We start from the raw sequence: 12,489 nt of genomic DNA on the forward strand, positions 1-12,489 counted from the left end.
TTGGTTTACCAGTGAAGGTGCTACTCTACACAGCCCGTAACAAAAGTGAATAATATAGAGCATGAATTTACTATTCACAGAAAATGCATTTGAATATTGAACAGTTAATTTACATATTTTTAATTCAATTATTAAAAAAAGGTGTCAAACTTCTCTGCGGCCCCCTGTTTGAGAAGCAGAGTCCCCTGAACCGTGTACCTCTCCTAAACATAAGAACAAGACCCCGTTGACCAATGTAGGAAACCTGGGAAATATCAAGAAGAACTCATAAAGTATGGATTCCCCTGCTGTACTGTCAGCGACGTGGACCATCCTCAGTGTGTAATCTGTTCAGAAGTGCTTGTCCATGACAGTATGAAGCCTGGAAAAATGCAGACATCTGGAGACAAGGCACCCTACTCGAGTCAAAAAACCTATAGATGTTTTCTCGCAGAAATCCAACTGATTGAGCATGTATATTGTTGTGGTTGCTCTCTGTTGTGAAATCACTTATCAGAGATCTTTGATGCCAGAAATATTAGACTTTATTTTACAACAAAGCCAAGCATCTCCTGCAGAAGACAACTCCAGATTTTTGCTCAGCTCACACATATATACCATGCATCCTTTTCCAAAAATGGTAACACACCCTATAGATATTTTGGGGTATAAGGTATTGCACCATGTGACATACTAGAATATAATTTTCTGATGCAAGCAACATTCCAGGCCTTTCTTCAGGCTTCAGAAAGTCAAACCAAAGTCACACCTAGAGGAAACTAGATGTACCGCATGGCGGTACAAAATATGACCGCCGCTCAGGCCTGCACTGGCTTTCCACAAAAAGAAATGACGTGGAGCAATTTGGCTGTATTGCGTGTTTATGTATATACCTAAAAAAAGTAGTAGTATGTGCATGTCTGTCTGTGTGTGTGTGTATGTGTGTGTGTTTGTGTATGTGTGTGTCTGTGTGTGTGTGTGTCTGTGCATGTATGTATGCGTGCGTACATGTGTGTGCGCGTGTGTTTGTGTGTGTGTCTGTGCATGTGGATTTGTATGTGTGTGTGTATGGGTGTGTGTCTGTGCGTGTGGATGTCAGTGTGTGTGCATGCTTGCGTTTGTTTGTATGTGACAGTTAGGGTTGCCAACTTCAGAAAAGGAAAATGCGGGACAATCGTGGTTATTTATAGGAAAATGAGGGACACTCAAAATATTTGTACTGTATCACACAGTGTACGTCATTTCAGTGTCTGCAGTTAAGTTTGTGTTTAAAAGGTTATCAGACATAAACACATTTGTATTGCTTAACCTATTTATGTATTTAATTCTAAAAATAATTTTAATGTCATACATGAAAAAAGTCACATTACAAACAAACCATAGTTCAAAATAACAGCATTTATCTAAAATAGAAAGCTTTTTTAACATTATACACTAGGCTTACAGTTCAAAAGTTTGGGGTTAGTAAGATTATTTTTTGGGAAAAAAAATAAAGAAAGTAATTGCCTACTTTTATTCAGCAAGGATGCATTACATTAATCAAAAGTGACAGTTAAGATAATGTTACAAAAGCTTTCTATGTACTTTCTAAAAGCTTTAAAACATTAATAATAATCAGAAATGTTTTTTGAGCATATTATTCCCTCAGGTAGATTACATGTTTTCTTGCGTGGCTGGATGTTAGACTCATGAACAATAATCACGTTGTTTGCATTCGCCAAAATTGATTAGCCGAAATCAAAACGTGGACAGTGAAAGGAAATTACCGTTAGCGCGAGACGAGTCCAGCTTGAAGCGGAAGCGACCAGACGGCAGAGGATGTTCGCAAATCAAACAATGATTTGTCTCAAAACAGTGATTAAAAAAAGCTGTGATTGGATGATGACAGGTGTCGGTGATCATTCTCAAGTGTCGTGGTCAGCACTGCTGCTGTTGCTGTTGTATCAGTCAGTGGTTTATCAGCTTGTCAAAAAACGGGACACGGGAGGTCACGCACGGGACAAATAAATTAGGCCCAAAATACGGGACGTCCCGCCTAATTCGGGACAGTTGGCAACCTTAGTGACAGTATCATCCTAAACCAGCAACCCTTCGCTCAACACCACCATCTACAGGCCGATGAGTGTACAGTCACTAAATGTGCACATAAATGAATTTATTTTATACCCCCCCATGGATGAAATTCTACGAAACTTAGCATACCCCCAGAGGATGTCAAGTTAATCATACACATGAAATATGGTGCAGTTCTGAACATCTCAACTGAAGATAGGGGCGATTAAAGCAGAATAATATTGCATTTTCATTTTTTATGGGAGGGGCGCAAATCACAAATGAGTGATTATGGGCTAGGTTGATGTGGGCCCTTAAGACCAACATACCATAAAAATTTCTTCATCCTCGGTGCCACGGTTCAGGTAGTTATTTAGGAAAAACTGCATTTTTTGGGTTTGGGGGGGCCCAGCGCGGGGGGGGAGTGGCCCCCGGGGACCAAACGAAATTTTTCCGTAAAAGTCTAGTGGGGCTACATGCCCACCAAATTTCATGTTCCCCGGTGTTTCGGTGTCCCTGGTATCGTTGACGAAAAATTCAGTAGATGACGGAAAAAAAAAAAAAAAAAAACTTTGACAATCCCTATATGACCGCTTTCGCTAGCTACGCTAGCGGCGGTCATAATAATAGTGTACAATCCTGGCTTAATCTAAACTCTGTGAAACCGGGTCTGGGTTAGAAATTAAGGGTTAAGGTTAACCCTAACTCTAACCCTAACCTTTGTCTACAGACTTTTATTTAACAGCATGGATAGACTCCAAGGTGTTGACTGCAGTGGTTAGGCCTTTAGCGTTGATACAGGACAAATAACTTCTCACTGTGACAGTCTGTAATGTATTTTAGCAAAGAGTGTTTGTATGGATTGTCCCTAATTAAGCTAGAGCTATTGGTGCATTCAAGCCATGTCATAAAGATCGTATTTACAAGTTGAACGCCACCACAATGATGAGAATATGAGTAGGAAGCTCAGGATTTTCTTTAACCCTGATCTTGAAGAGATAGGGGTGTGTCAGTGGGAAATATTGTGGGATACCACTATACTTAGGTATTCAGCAGTGACAATGAAGTAAGCTAATGCCTGCACAAAATATGATAGCATTATAATATAACAGTATAATATGTGATGATAAAGTTTACAGTGGCTTCATTAATATAAAACATTAAAAAAATTGTAAAACCTCATGAATACAAACTTCCCAGGAGGACTTAAACGCACCATATGTTCCATTGTGAACCCTGTTGGCCTGCTGTCAGACCAGCAAGCTCAATTTAACAATAATTGTGTAGTTTGATTGCTAAATGTTACATTTAAAATGTTCTAGTTTTGTTAACACGTCACAAGAACGTTTTTTTAAAAACACTCATCATCTCAGGTCTCAGTGATATCCTCAAAACATTTTACGAACGTTGTTTTGATAATGTTCCTCCTCTGTTATTATGGAACATTGTGCCAATGTTTTACTGAGAACATTATATAATCTGTTATCTCAACAACATCCTCAAAACATCCTCAAAATGTTGCAAGTAAAATGTTCTAATTGTGTTAACACATAACATTACAAGAACGTTTTATAAAGAACATTAAACATCTCATCTCTCAATGATATCCTCAAAACATTTTCCTAATGTGACAGAGAGAATGTTCTTCTTTTGTTATCATGAAACATTGGGACAATGTTATATTGAGATCATTGTACAAACTTTAACTTTAACAACATTCCCAAAATATGCTCAAAATGTTGCAAGTAGAACGTTCTTCTTTTGTTTTCATGAAACATTGGGAAAATGTTATTTTGAGATCATTGTACAAACTTTAACTTTAACAACATTCCCAAAATATGCTCAAAATGTTGCAAGTAGAATGTTCTTCTTTTGTTATCATGAAACATTGGGAAAATGTTATATTGAGATCATTGTACAAACTTTAAATATAACAACATTCCCAAAATATGCTCAAAATGTTGCAAGTAGAATGTTCTTCTTTTGTTTTCATGAAACATTGGGAAAATGTTATATTGAGATCATTGTACAAACTCTAACTTTAGCAACATTCCCAAAATATGCTCAAAATGTTGCAAGTAGAATGTTCTTCTTTTGTTTTCATGAAACATTGGGAAAATGTTATATTGAGATCATTGTACAAACTCTAACTTTAGCAACATTCCCAAAATATGCTCAAAATGTTGCAAGTAGAATGTCCTTCTTTTGTTATCATGAAACATTGGGAAAATGTTATATTGAGATCATTGTACAAACTTTAACTTTAACAACATTCCCAAAATATGCTAAAAATGTTGCAAGTAGAATGTTCTTCTTTTGTTTTCATGAAACATTGGGAAAATGTTATATTGAGATCATTGTACAAACTCTAACTTTAGCAACATTCCCAAAATATGCTCAAAATGTTGCAAGTAGAATGTTCTTCTTTTGTTTTCATGAAACATTGGGAAAATGTTATATTGAGATCATTGTACAAACTCTAACTTTAGCAACATTCCCAAAATATGCTCAAAATGTTGCAAATAAAATGTTATAATTTTGTTAACTCGTAACATTAAAAGAACGTTTTATAAAAAACATTAAACATCTCATCTCTCAATGATATCCTCAAAACATTTTCCTAACGTGACAGAGAGAATGTTCTTCATTTGTTATTATGAAACATTGGGACAATGTTATATTGAGATCATTGTACAATATTTAACTTTAACAACATTCCCAAAATATGCTCAAAATGCTGCAAGTAGAACGTTCTTCTTTTGTTTTCATGAAACATTGGGACAATGTTATATTGAGATCATTGTACAATATTTAACTTTAACAACATTCCCAAAATATGCTCAAAATGTTGCAAGTAGAATGTCCTTCTTTTGTTATCATGAAACATTGGGAAAATGTTATATTGAGATCATTGTACAATATTTAACTTTAACAACATTCCCAAAATATGCTCAAAATGTTGCAAGTAGAATGTCCTTCTTTTGTTTTCATGAAACATTGGGAAAATGTTATTTTGAGATCATTGTACAAACTTTAACTTTAACAACATTCCCAAAATATGCTCAAAATGTTGCAAGTAGAATGTTCTTCTTTTGTTATCATGAAACATTGGGAAAATGTTATATTGAGATCATTGTACAAACTTTAAATATAACAACATTCCCAAAATATGCTCAAAATGTTGCAAGTAGAATGTTCTTCTTTTGTTTTCATGAAACATTGGGAAAATGTTATATTGAGATCATTGTACAAACTCTAACTTTAGCAACATTCCCAAAATATGCTCAAAATGTTGCAAGTAGAATGTCCTTCTTTTGTTATCATGAAACATTGGGAAAATGTTATATTGAGATCATTGTACAAACTTTAACTTTAACAACATTCCCAAAATATGCTAAAAATGTTGCAAGTAGAATGTTCTTCTTTTGTTTTCATGAAACATTGGGAAAATGTTATATTGAGATCATTGTACAAACTCTAACTTTAGCAACATTCCCAAAATATGCTCAAAATGTTGCAAGTAGAATGTTCTTCTTTTGTTTTCATGAAACATTGGGAAAATGTTATATTGAGATCATTGTACAAACTCTAACTTTAGCAACATTCCCAAAATATGCTCAAAATGTTGCAAGTAGAATGTCCTTCTTTTGTTATCATGAAACATTGGGAAAATGTTATATTGAGATCATTGTACAAACTTTAACTTTAACAACATTCCCAAAATATGCTAAAAATGTTGCAAGTAGAATGTTCTTCTTTTGTTTTCATGAAACATTGGGACAATGTTATATTGAGATCATTGTACAAACTCTAACTTTAACAACATTCCCAAAATATGCTCAAAATGTTGCAAATAAAATGTTATAATTTTGTTAACTCGTAACATTAGAAGAACGTTTTATAAAGAACATTAAACATCTCATCTCTCAATGATATCCTCAAAACATTTTCCTAACATGACAGAAAGAACGTTCTTCTTTTGTTATGATGAAACATTAAGACAACGTTATTTTGAGATCATAGTACAAACTTTAACTTTAACAACATTCCCAAAATATTCTCAAAATGTTGCAAATAAAATGTTATAATTTTGTTAACTCGTAACATTAGAAGAACGTTTTATAAAGAACATTAAACATCTCATCTCTCAATGATATCCTCAAAACATTTTCCTAACGTGACAGAGAGAACGTTTTTCTTTTGTTATAATGAAACATAGCGACAATGATATTTTGAGATCATAGTACAACTTGTTACTTCAGAAACATTCCCAAAACATCTTTTGAATGTTGCAGTTAAAATGTTATATCTTAGTTTTCATATAACATTATAGGAACATTTTTTAAAATGAGAAAACATCCTTAAAATGTTCGGTAAACATTACATTCAAATGTTTTCTTTAGAACATTAACCAAACTTGTAGGGAATGTTAGCGAAAGTTCTGAGAACGTTCCCTGCTAGCTGGGATATAGCTAAATTACTTATTTTCTAAATAAAAAAAATCTTCTACAGTATTCGAAAGGCTTAAGATACTGAATATGTCATTACAAGCTCCAAACACAAACATACTGACATTCAGTGAGGAAACTGATGAATTTGTGACAAAGCTGGATAGATGGGCTTAGCGAGTTGAAGAAGGTAATGTCGAGATGAACATCTGGAGGTGAGTGGACTGAAGATACACATCACTGGTCATCTCCAATCCATAAACACAACCAGAACCGTATGACTGGATCATTCACTGAATCTAGGACTAATCTCCGCACAAATCTGGAATGTGCTTTGCTGAAGATCGAAGATTAAAACTGTATTTTCCACCATTTTGTATTGCAGAATAAAAAGTTATCCAGTGTGGCAATGGATGTAAAGCTTCCATTTGGATCTACATATTTTTTTCTGCTGTTACATACATGAAAAATAAATATCGATGACGTCTTGATGTTGAGGATGATCTGAAGGTAGCCGTATCCACCATCATAGATTAAGCTTTTGTGCTCTGAAAAACAAGTGCACACATCCCTCTGAAGACAAAGCCTACATGAGTTTTATATACAGTAAATATAGTGGAAGTGGATGCAACATAGTTAAAATGTTGTAAAGGACTTAAAGGGATACTTCACCGATTAGCATTAAGCTTTGTATCAGTAGAAACCTGGTAGTATTTTGGAATGACCGTGCTTTCCTCCCTCATGAGACGAGAGATTTCTGTATTGTGTGTCTGGAAAAAAACCTCAGATGACGCAAAAATCCTCATTTATCTTCATCGGAGGCTCTTTTGTCCAGAGGAGACTCCAGCCAGTAGGAGGAGCTCGTTCCGCATGTCTTCAACCCGCCCATGGGGGATCTCACGATAAAACGGCGTCTTTTCAGTTCCGAGTCGACTAGTAGCCTAGTTGTATCATTCATTTCTTCTGATACTGCCCTCTGTAACCGGAAGGCGTGGCTTGGGAGTGTCCTCGTAGGGCAGCGAAGCAAGTGCATTCTGGGAGTTGTTGTCTTTCATCCACATGAGCCAAAAATACATTTTCAAGGCACCAAATACAAGGCACCAACTTCTAAAATAATTTCACATTTCTACTACATAAATGACCCAATTTAAATACACATTCATCTTTCCAGCGGTGAAATATCCCTTTAAAACAACTCTTTTTTTGTGCGTTTATTGTTTGTGTTTAGTGTGTGTCGCGAGATTTCAACGTCTCTCCAGAGTTAAACACACTATCAGTGGTTTGCTTTCAGCTGTTGCAAAGAAAAGAAACACGTTTACAGTGTGAACCATTTTAAAAATATTTAATACAAATAAAATGTTACAACTGCATCCCTGAAGAGAAAAAAATACACATTGATCGATTTGATTTTATTGTTCATTTCCAAGCTTATTAGCAGTGTACTCACCTGTTGAAATGAATGCTTATTTCATTGTGACTGGTAAACTTTTGGAAAGGAGGCCTTGGAAGACCTTAATCAGAATGAAAAAACTCTGTTTTGCTTGAATTCAGCAAGGTGAAGAAGGTAGTCGTGGCAGTGAATCAGATCCGTACGTCCTGAAGAGGCCAGAGAAGGACGTCTCTAATGCTGCTTTTCCACTGCATGCTACGGCTCACTTCTGGGGGTTACCACTGTGTACAACACCTAGTGACTGGTACTTTTTTTAGTAAGCCATACCGATACTAAAAGGTGACGTGTAAACAATGTAGATCACTGATTGGTCAGAGAGTATCGTTATTGGATTTGACACAACTACAGTAGGCAACATTTGAAGAAATGAAAAAGTTGTCCTAAGACAAGAACGGGTATTGTTCAAAATTCATGTATAACTTTGAGGAAAGGTTTTGATCCACTTCAAATGTTGACTAAACTGTAATAAACTGCAGTGGAAAAGCAAACCAAGCCAAAGTAAAGCGAGCCAAGCCGTGCCATGGGTGCCTCTCACTCTTCAATTTGATGATTGCTCGTCTCATCACTCCTCTGTCCTCCAGCCTGTGACCTGGAAACCGATCAAGCTCAGCCATCTTGTAGGATATCTCAACTCTCTAACTGAACCGCGAGGAGGCGAGGAACGAGGAGGCAAGGAATGAGGGGGCGAGGAACGAGGAGAAAAGGAGTGAGGAGGTGAGGAACGAAGAGAAAAGGAGTGAGGAGGCGAGGAACGAGGAGGCGAGGAACGAAGAGGAACGAGGAGGCGAGGAACAAGGAGCAAGGAGGCGAGGAACGAGGAGGCGAGGGGGCGAGAAATGAGGAGCAAGGAGGCGAGGAACAAGAGCAAGGAGGGGAGGAGCAAGGAGGCAAGGAAGTGAGGAGGCGAGGTACGAGGAGGCGAGGAACGAGGAGGCGAGGAGCAAGGAGGCGAGGGGGCGAGGAACGAGGAGCAAGGAGGCGAGGAACGAGGAGCAAGGAGGCGAGGAACGAGGGGGCGAGGAACGAGGAGCAAGGAGGCGAGCAAGGAGGCGAGGAACGAGGAGCAAGGAGGCGAGGGAGCAAGGAGGCGAGGAACGAGGGGGCGAGGAAGTGAGGAAGAAATTAAGAAAATACACATACCATTTTTGCTATAAAGACGTTATTTTCATTTTTTTATATCTGCCAGCCATTTCTATGTACAATAATATTAAACCATTTGTCTGTGATGCATTTTTGCTATTTGCAGTCCGAGAGAGAGAGAGAGAGAGAGAGAGAGAGAGAGAGAGAGAGAGAGAGAGAGAGAGAGCGAGATCTCTCTCAGGCGGAGCCACAGTACGCACAGACAGCCCTGCTTAATGAGTTACGATGGAGGACAGAACTAAACATTCAAACGTAGCCTGGTTACACTTTAGGTCTGTGATATTAGTCTGATTTTATTTTAGATTTCGGCTTCCAAAGATTATAAAAAGAATATGTTGAGGTAAAACCATTAAAAACTATAGCCGCATTCTGTCTAGCGCAACTTCCTTCCCTTCACAGCGGTACGCCGTCATTTCTCCCTAAAACTCAAACTTAACGACAGAATCAGCACGATCGGTGATTGTTGTAAAATGCAGTCTAGCTACTGTTGCTAAATTGCGGGACGCGTTTAAATAATTAAAAGAGCTATTAAAAGCACAAAAATCTGCGTAAGAGATGCTGTTCTCAAGGCGGCACGCACTCCAAAATAGACCAGAACAAGACAAGCAAATTATACTTTAGGTTTCATGTGCGCGTCTAAACGATCAAATGTACACAAAAATATGTAAAAAAATACCGGCTTGGAGATTCACTTAAACACAGTTTATGTCTTAAATGGACATAGTTATGGAAATAGTTGGGGGAATATTTGGTGCATCAGTAGCCTATTAGATCTGCACTCGGTCTTCAAGGGGCCGCAGTCTAATAATCCTGCTGACGATTGCACCATTACTGCGACTCAAACAACAAAAGGCAAAGAGAAAATCACTCACAGCTCTTGAATAATTAACTTCAGCTTTAATAAGCATTAATCTATCTATGATAAACTATGCATTGTTATTTTACATTTGATTATTTTATTAGATTTCTTTTTAGATCATACTTGAACAGTAATTTTAGTAGACCTTCCTGAAATTAAAGCAATGTGTAGGCCTATATAATGTGCATCTTTGTTTAAATTGTTTATCTTTTGTTTATCTATTGTTTATCTTTGTTTAATATATATATATATATATATATATATATATATATATATATATATATATATATATATAACAAAAAGAATGGATAATAGTACCGTTAAAGTACCAGATCGATAAGCAGGCTCGGTAAGAGTAGTAATACCGTTAAAACCTTAACGATACCCATCCCTATTTACTAGCCTTGGTCTTTAAATGAAATTAACATTAATTTGTGTGCAGTCTACATTACAATAACTGTCCTGGTTGAAGTGTACCCTTAATGCCCCATGCATTGTATGTAAGTGTAAGTGTCCCATACACGTCGTATATTATTGGGAAACCCACCACATCAATTATCTGCTTGGAAATGGGAACTAATGTTTGGCCAGAACCAATGTTTACAGGACTGCGTTTTCTGGAATCCTCTCAAGTGAAGTCTTCTACATTCCCATTGGTTGCCGCCGAACCGCACCATAGCTCATTACCATAAAGTTGACCTAACTTCATCTCTCCTCGATGCCCACATCGACTCACATTGAAGATGAATGACTTCCGGCCCTTGCCCTTTCCAGCTCTTGCTAGCTGGCCTCTGTTACACTAGCATGAGCGTCCGTCACTCAGACTGACCTCAACGGGTGCTTCTCAGTCCTCAGCGCTAAACACACACGTGTGCTGAGCCGTGCCTGAATCCAGCTCTTCCAGCGGGCCTGAGCCGTCACACCGGTCACACGGACTCTGGGGGTCACGGTTCAGATTGAGTAGATGTCCACCTCAGCAACCGGATCCTGTTGTCTAATGCGCAAAAGCCTTCCAGTGTCCCGCTCTACGACGGCATTATTCCTCCTCTGCGTGTTGTTGCAGTGCGTAAATGGCACTACAATAAAGATTATCCTTGGTACACATCTCAGCCATCAGAGGACTACTTCTTAATGATATAGGGACAGAACCAGGTGAGCCTGAAAAGCATGTTATTGGTCTTAAGCCGAGTTCACATTGCATGATTTTCAAACAGGAAGAATCGCCGACAACTGTATGCTCCACAAACTACGTTTCACAACCAAACATACGAGAAGTGCTAAGGAAATATCGCAAGATCAAGTTCTTGCGTGATGCTAAATTATTACATCCGGCCCAGTTCTGGCCCACATCCTTCTGGCTGCATGGAGTGACTCAACCCGAGTGTGGCTGGCAATAGCATATATATCCGGGCCTCATCTGGACCAGCTATGGCACATATGGCTCAGTTCTGGCAACTCACACTAAAACCGGCTTGCTGTGTGTGGGACAGATACGGCCCATATGACCTTTTCCACTGCCAGAACTGAGCCATATGTGCCATAGTTGGCCCAGATGAGGCCTGGATATGTATGCTATCTGGGAAGAAGCTTACCATTTCACATTGACTGTGTGTTGAAAAGGAGAAAAAGAAAAGATTGCAATGTGTTGCTGTTGCAGCTGGTTAAGCAGATGTTTGTGCTTCGTTTCTGTTTGATATAATTGTAAATATATCTATTAAAACACTGATATTCTGGTAAATAACTCCTCCCCAAACTTTCCGCTGGCCTGTATCTTGCTCTCTCATTGGCTGTAGGTCTTCGCCGATGTCATTTTCAGTCAGAACATGCATGCAAAACAATCCCCATTCACGCGGATCCGCAAAAAAACGACTGAAAACCTGCATTCTGTCATTAGATGGCGATGAAAAACCTGCACTTTGAAACCCATTTTAAAAATTTTGCGTTATCAGGCACCCAAAACACCAATGTCATGTAAATGAACGGCCAAAACGCATACAAAGTTTTCCGGTTTTAGCTTAAAACGGTGTCGTGTAAACAGCCCCTCAGATCACGTCTTAAAGGTCCCGTTCTTCGTGATCCCATGTTTCAAACTTTAGTTAGTGTGTAATGTTGCTGTTAGAGCATAAATAATATCTGTAAAATTATAAAGCTCAAAGTTCAATGCCAAGCGAGATATTTTATTTAACAGAAGTCGCCTACAGCGAACGGCCGTTTGGACTACATCCCTCTACTTCCTTCTTTAATGACGTCACTAGAGCCGTTTTGTGACTAAGCTCCGCCCACAGGAATGCTCCCTCAACTCTACCGAAATTCGTTTATGTACTTGCGCACTTCTTATAACTTACTGTGTTTACTCAGCTCTTACGGTGATTTTCTGAAGTAAAACTGACGCTTCATCTTTTGTGTGATGTACAATAAACTTTATTAAACTCATCAGTATATGTTTGATCATCATTCAGACAGCAGACTTGTAGGCTATTAATAAATAATGGATACATACAAGCAGATGACAAATACGTTATAATAACCTTAATTAATTACTAAACTATACCTGTTTCATC

The sequence above is a fragment of the Abramis brama genome (assembly GCF_963993115.1).
Source record: "Abramis brama genome assembly, chromosome: 8".
Taxonomy (NCBI): Eukaryota; Metazoa; Chordata; class Actinopteri; order Cypriniformes; family Leuciscidae; genus Abramis; species Abramis brama.